Below are 8,126 nucleotides of genomic sequence, written 5' to 3'. Positions count from 1 at the left end.
ATACATCCTCCTGGCTCATCCATTGCTGAGTCAGCTGACTTCTAAATTTTCAAGCTCCAAATCCCATGGTTATACAAACTATGAATTTCAACTCATCTGGTGTTTAGAGCCAAATGTTATGATTATCTTCCCCATAGGAATTCCCTGGTGTGAGGGTCCTTTTCTCCCCTATCCCTGCATGGAGCACCCTCCCTCCTGCAGGGAGCCTCCTTCCACTTTTCTGACTTTCCTAACTTTCAGATGCTGCTTCTTCTCTAAACTTGGTTGTAGAATTTATTAAGTCAGGCTTTGGATTGCTCTCCAGTTTATTGACTTGAATGTGGATGATATCTACTTGTAAACGTGGGATGTGGTAAGCTCAGGTTCCACCTCCTCCACCATCTTCCCAAGTTCCTCTTCTTGAAGTTTTATAAATATATTTTTGGATTCAGTTTTCTAGTATTTTGTTGATGATTTTTTCACCTATATGCATCAGAGATTTTAGCCTAGGGTTCTCTTTTTGTGTGTGTGTGTCTTTAACTGATTTTGGAATCAGGGTAATTCTGGCATCATGGGATGAATTTGAAAGTTTTCCTTTATCTTTTATTTTCTGGGATAGTTTGAGAAGAATAGGTATTAACTCTTCTTTAAATGTTTGATAGAAATTGCCTGTGAAGTCATTGGACTTTTGTGTGTTGGGAGTTTTTTTTAATACTGATTGAATTTCATTGCTGATAATTGGTGGTATGTTCAATTTTTCTTCAGTTTAGTAGGTTACAGTCTTCTATGAATTTATCCATTTCTTCTTTGTTTTTCAATGTGTTGGAATATAACTTTTCATAATATTCTCTTACAATCCTTTGTATTTCTGTGGTGTCAACTATTATTTCTCCTCTTTCATTAGTGATTTTGTTTCTTTGAGTCCTCTCTCTTCTTCTCTCTCTCTTTCTCTCTTTTGGATCAATGCTGCTAGACGTTTATCCATGTTGGTGATCTTTTCCAAGAACCAGATCCTGGTTTCATTGATCTGTTCTATTGTGTGGTTGTTGTTGTTGTTGTTGTTTTAGTTTCTATTTATTCATTTATTTCTGCTCCAATCTATCATTTCCTTCCTTCTGCTAATTTTGGATTTTTGTTTTTTGTTCTTTTTCTAACTCCCTTAGGAGTAAGATTAGGTTGTTTATTTGAGATTTCTCTTGCTTCATGGGGTAGGTCCTTATTGCTATAAACTTCCCTTTTAAAGTCACTTTTGCTGCATCCCAGAGTTTTGTACTGTTGTGTTTTCATTTTTCTTTCTCTCCATGTATTTTTTCATTTCTTATTTTATTTCCTGGTTGTTCCATTCATTGGTTAGTAGCATGTTATTTAACCTCCATGTGTTTGTGCTCTTTTCAAATTTTTTCTTATGGTTGATTTCTAGTTTCATAGCATTGTGGTCAGAAATGATGCCTGGTATGACTTCAATTTTTTTTAAATTGTTGATGCTCGTTTTGTGGCCTAATATGTGATCTATTCTGGAGAATGTGTTATGTGCACTTGAAAAAAATATGTAGTCTGCTGTTTTAGTATGGAAATTTCTGAATATATCTGTTAAATCCATTTGTTCAGGTGCGTCATTCAACACCACTGTTTCCTTCATTATTTTCTGTTTGGATGAACTGTCCATCGTTGTAAATGAGGTGTTAAATTCCCCTACTATTATTGTATTACTATCAATTAGTTCCTTTATATTTTTTATTAATTGTTTTATGTATTTGAATGCTCCCATGTTGGGTGCATAAATATTTACAATTGTTATAACTTCTTGTTGCATTGTGCCCTTAATGATTATACAGTGTTCTTCTTTGTCTCTTGTTACTGACTTTGTTTTATAGTCTATTTTGTCTGATATAAGTATTGTCATTCCATCTTTCTTTTAACAACCATTTTTACATACGTGTTTCTCCCTCCCCTCATTTTCAATCTGCAGGTGTCTTTAGTTTTGAAATTAGTCTCTCATAGGCAGTATTCATATGGGTCTTGCCTTTTCATCCACTCTGCCACCTTATGTCTTTTGATTGGGGTACTTAGTCTATTTACTGTCAAAGTAATTATTGATAAGATAGATATGCATTTATTGCCATTTTATTACTGGTTTAGGGGTTGTTTTGTAGTTTTTCTTTGATCCTTTCTTCTCTTGCAACCTTTCATTGTTGACTTTCTTTAGTGATATACTTGGATTCCTTTCTCTTTAATCTTTACATATCTATGACTGCTTTTTGAGTTGTGGTTACTATTCAGTTTGTATATAATATATTCTGTATGTAGCAGTCTATATTAAGTTGATGGCCAATTAAGCTTGAACTCATTCTTTACTCCTCATCCCCCCACACACACATGTTTTAAGCATATGGTATCATATTTTACATCCTTTTATTTTGTGAATTTGTTGACTGCTTTTTACAGATATGCTTATTTTTATTGTTTTTTATTTTATACTCTTAGAGTTATGTTCTTTCTTTTCCACTCACAAAGTCCCTTTTCAACTTTCTTGTAGGGCTAGTTTAATGGTTATCAACTCCTTTAGTTTTTGTCTGAGAATGCCTTTATCTATCTTTCTATTCTGAATTGAATTGGTAGATAGAGTATTTTGAGTGCAGGTTTTTTCCTTTCTGTGCTTTAATATATCATGTCACTCTCTTCTTGCTTTTAAAGTGTCTGGTGAAAAAAAGTCAGTTTATAGCCTTATGGGGTTTCCCTTGTATGTAAGTGTCTTCTTTTTTCTTGCTGCTTTTAATTTTTTTCATTGTTATTACTTTTTACCATTTAAATACTGTATGTCTTGGTGTGGGCCTCCTTCAGTTAATTCAGTGGGGGAGGATATCTGTGCCTGCTTGATCTGGATATCTGTTTCCTTCCTGAGATTAGGGATGTTTTCAGGTATTATTCCTTTAAATATATTTTCTTCCCCCTTATATCTCTTCTTCTTCTGGAATCCCTATAATGTGAATGTTATTATGCCTGATGGAGTCACTAAGTTCTCTACATCTATTCTCAATATGCATATTTTTTTTCTTCATTTGCTCATCTTAATTGCTTTCCATTACTCTGTCTGCCAGGTCCTTGATTCATTCCTTTGCTTTCTCTAGCCTCCTATTTATTCCCTGAAATGTATGTTTAATTTCATTTATTGTGTTCTTCGTGTATGATTGGTTATTTTTTTATCTCCTTTTTAACAATCTCAGTCTTTTCTCAAGTCCAGTGAATATCCTTATGATCATTACTTTATATTCTTTATTCACCATTTTAGTATATCTGTTTCACTTAGGTCTCTGGCTGTGGTTTTGTCCTTTTCTTTTCATTTGGGACATATTCTTCTGTCCCCTCATTTTGTCTAACTTTCTGTGTCTGTGTTTGTGTGTTAGGAAAATTAACTACATCTCCTGCTCTTGAAAGTAGTAAGTAAGCCAAGGAGTTTTTAAAAAGGTTGTGCTGGTCCTCTTCCAGAGTGGATGCACAGCTGCCATAGAGCCCAGGTCCAGTTGCAGCCACTCTGCAAAGTGTGCATGTGTGGTGGGATGTAATTTTAACAAGTTACATTCATCTTCTCCAGGAGGGGACCCAATACCACTGCCAGGACAGGGGTCTCACAAAATGCATTGGTTAGGAAACCTGTGGTTGGTGAGGTTTACACCAGTCTTCAAGGGGAGGGGAACCATAGCATCAGGACTGATGCAAATGTGATTGGAAAGTGTGGAATCACTCGAGTGCACAGGGGTAGTGCCTGGTATAAGCAAGTTAGGTATCAAGGGTTGGTGCTGTGCTGGTTCCCACAGGTGGCCATGTATTTATGCTGAGAGTCAGGGGTGGCAAATGTCACCTGCCAACTCCTTTGTTCCTGGAAAGGCCTTGCTGAAATTTGTTTCCTTCTGGACCACTCTGAGATGAATAAATAACCTTCCTTGTGCCCCAGACATTGTTAAACTGCTGCTTCTATGCTGTTTTTCTGGGTGATGTTAGTTATAGTGTTTCTTTAAGGGCAGGGGCTCAGTTTCCTAAGGCCCTTCAGGTTCTCCCAGAGGTGAGCACACTGATTTTTAAAGTTTCATGTTTTAAGCCCCACTGGTTGCAAAAACTCAGAAAATTAGGTCCCTCTCAATTTCAAAGCCAAATATTATGGGATTTTTGTCTTCCCAGTGTGGGGTCCCTAGTGTGATAGTCTGTTTCTCACCTTTCTCTGTGCCCCTGGCTCCCTCCTGACCACAGATGACCTTGGTCTGTTGAGCTCCCTACCATGGCACTGCCCTTCCTACCCTCTTTAATGTGTCCTCTTTGCTACCTTTTGTTGTGGAGTTTGCACTGCCAGTCTTCATGTCATTTTCTGGGCTATTTATGCTGATGTGAATGTTATTAGTTGTATTTGTGGGATAAGGGAAAGCTAGGGTCCTCCCACTCCACCATCTTCCCAACCTTTCAGACTGATCTCTTATTATACTGTCCTTAACCAGCCTTGTTTTCATAAATGGCAGGGTTTCTTTCTAACTCATTGGTAAACAATATTTAATTGCATCTTCTTTATCCATTGATAGACATTTAGGTTGTTTCCATATCTTGGTTACTGTGAAAAATGCTGCAGTAAACATGGGAGTGCTTATATCTCTTTGGTGTCTTGTTTTCATTTCTTTTGGATATATATCCAGTAGTGGAATTGTTGGATAATATGGTAGTTTTATTTTTAATTCTTTGAGAAACTTCCATACAGTCTTCCATATTGTCTGAACCAATTTACATTACCACCGACAATACACAAGAGTTCCTTTACCTACACATCTTTGTCAACACTTGTTATCTCTTGTCCTCCTGATGAAAGGCATTCTAACACTTGTGAGATAATATCTTGTTGTGGTTTTGATTTGCATTTTTCTGATGATAAGTAATATGAGCATTTTCAGGTACCTCTTGGCCATTGGATTCTTCTTTGAAAAAGTGTTTATTTAAATTATCCACCCATTTTTTTAAATCAGATTGTTTTTTTGTCACTGAGTTGTGTGAATCCTTTATGTATTTCAGGTAGTAATCCCTTATCAGATATATACTTTGCAAATATTATTTTTCATTCTGTCGGTTGCCTTTGCATGGTTTTGATTGTTTTCTTACGTAGAAGTTTCTTAGTTTGACGTAGTCCAACTGATTGATTTTTGCCTTTGTTGCTTATGCTTTTGGTGTCATATCCAAAAACTCTCTAGCAAGATCAGTGTGCTTCTTGTCTATGTTTTCTTCTAGGAGTTTTATGGTATCAGGTTTTATGTTTAAATTTTTTTATTCCATGTGAAGCTAATTTCTGTGAGTGGTCTAATATACAGGTCAGGCTTCATTTTTCTGTGTGTGGTAATTCAGTTTTCCCAGCACCATCTGTTGAGGAAGCTGTCTTTTCCCCATTGAGTGTTCATCCTCCTGTCAAATATTAGTTGACTACACCTTTCCAGACATATTTGTCTTTTGTAATTTCTTTCATCAAAATCATCTTTAATTTTAGTTTTTATTGAATAAGATTTTCCATTTCTTGGTTAAATTTTTTCTAAGAATTGTATTTTTTAAAGATTTATTTATTTATTTGGAAGAGAGAAAGAGCACATGAGCAGAGGGAGGGGCAGAGAGAGAGGGAGACAAGCAGGCTTCCCACTGAGATGGAGGCTCAATCCCAGGACCCTGAGATCATGACCTGAGCCAAAACCGAGAGTCTGATTCTCAAAAGACTGAGCCACCCAGGCACCTCAAGAATTGTATTGTTTTTGATGCTATTGTGAAAGAATAGTTTCCTTTATTTATTTTTCAGATATTTTGTTGTTAGTACATAGAAATGCAATTGATTTCTACAAGTTGAATTTATGTCTCACAACTTTACTGAAATTGTTGGTTAGTTCCGACAGTTTCTTAGTTGAGGTTTAGGATTTTCTATGAATAATATCATATTATCTGCAAGTAACGAGAATTTTACTTGTTTTCCTTTCCAAAATGAATGCCTTTTATTATTATGATTACTATATGTCTTGCCTGATTGTTCTAGCTAGGGCTTTCCTGTGCCACATTGAATTAGAGTGCTGAAAGTGGCACCCTTGTCTTATTGTTGATCTTTAAAAAAATATTTTTATCTTTCACCATTATGAATATTATTAGCTGTGGGTTTGACCTATATGGACTTTATTATGTTGAGGTATATTCTTTCTATACTTAACTTGTTGAGTGTTTTTATCATGAAAAAATGGTGTATTTTGTCAATTTTTTTCTATATCTATTGAGATAATCATGATTTTTTATTTTTTATTCTATTACTTTGGTGAATTACATTTATTGGCTTTCATATATTGAAATATACTTGTATTCCAGGAATGAATCCCACTTGGTCATGGTTTATAATCCTTTTAACATGTTTAAATTGATTTGCTAGTTTTTTTGTTGAGAATATTTACATCTATATTCATAAGGGATATTGGTTTTTAGTTTTCTTATACTGTTCTTGTACAGCTTTGGTATCAGGGTAAGGCTGGCCTCATAGAATTAGTTGAGAAGTATCTCCATTTCCATTTTTTGGAAATGTTTGAGAAGAATTGGCATTAATTATTTTTAAATCAATTGTAGAATTCACCAACGAAAGCATCTAGTCCTGACCTTTTCTATGTTGGGAAGTTTTTGATAACTGATTCAATCTCCTTACTTATTGTGATTCTGCTCAGATTTTCTATTTCTTCATGATTCTGTTTTAGTAGCTTGTGTGTTTTTAGAAATTTATCCATTTCTTGTAGATTATTTTTATTTTTTTTTGCATGTGACTATTCAGTGTCTCTTATGATCTTAGGTGTTTCTTTAGTATCAGATGTAATGTCTCTTCTTTCATTTATGATTTTCTTTTTGACTCTTTTCTCTTTTTTCTTCGTCTAGCTAAAAGTTTTATCATTTATGTTCAAAAAATCAGTTCTTAGTTTTGTTCATCTTTTAAAATTATTTTTTCTTGTCTACATTTCATTTATTTCTGCTGTGATCTGTGTTATTTCATTCCTTTTGCTAACTTTGGGCTTCCTTTCTTTTTCTTTTTTCTAACTCCTTGAGGTGTTAAGTCATGTTGTTTATTTGAGATCTTTCTATTTTTTTATATATGCATTTATTACTCTAAATTTTCTTTCAGAACTGTTTTTACAACATCCCATAGGTTTTAATAGATTATGTTTCCATTTTTTATTTGTTTCAAGAAATTTTTAAATTTCTATTTTGATGACTCATTGTTCAGGAGTGTTATTTTGCATACCTTGTAAAATGCCCAGATTCCTCTTGTTGATTTCTAGTTTCGTACCATTTTTGTCAGAAAGAGAGTATGATTTTGTTCTTTTTCAATTTGCTATGACTTGTTTTGTATCCTATCATATAATGTAACATAGAGAATGTTCAATATGCACTTGAGAAGAGTGCATATTCTGTTGCTGTTGGTTAAAATGGTCTCTAAATGTTAGGTCCATTTGATCTAATATATTTTTAAAGATTTTATTTATTTATTCATGAGAGACAGAGAGGCAGAGGGAGAAGCAGGCTCCCAAGGAGCAGGGAGCCTGATGTGGGACACGATCCCAGGACTCTGGGATCATGACCTGAGCTGAAGGCAGACGCTTAACCATATGAACCACCCAGGCGCCCCCTGGTCTAATATATTTTTTAAGTCCAATGTTTTACTGTTTTTCTGTCTGGATGATCTATCAATTGCTGAATGTCTCATACTGGTATCCTATGATTGTATTGTTGTTTATTTCTCCCTTCAAACCTATTAGTATTTGCTTAATATATTTCAGTGTTCTTATGTTGCATGTGTGCATATTTATGATTGTTATATCTTCTTAATTGACCTCTTTATTGTTATATAATGAACTTTCTTGTTTTTCATTACCAATTTTGGTTTAAAATCTGTTTTGTCTGATTAAATATAGCTACTACCACTTTCTTTTGGTTTCTACTTGCATGAAGTGTCTTTTTCCATCTCCTCACTTTGAGTTTATGTGTATCTTTACAACTTAAGTGGTTCTCTTGTAGGCAGTATATAGTTCATCTTTCTTTCTTTCTTTCTTTCTTTCTTTCTTTCTTTCTTTCTTTCTTTCTTTTTCTTTCTTTCTTTCTTTCTTTTT

The sequence above is a fragment of the Callorhinus ursinus genome, unplaced genomic scaffold, assembly GCF_003265705.2.
Source record: "Callorhinus ursinus isolate GAN/ISIS: 27379988/994484 unplaced genomic scaffold, GSC_fseal_2.0 scaffold40, whole genome shotgun sequence".
NCBI classification, from domain to species: domain Eukaryota; kingdom Metazoa; phylum Chordata; class Mammalia; order Carnivora; family Otariidae; genus Callorhinus; species Callorhinus ursinus.
Note: the sequence above shows the minus strand (reverse complement) of the source record.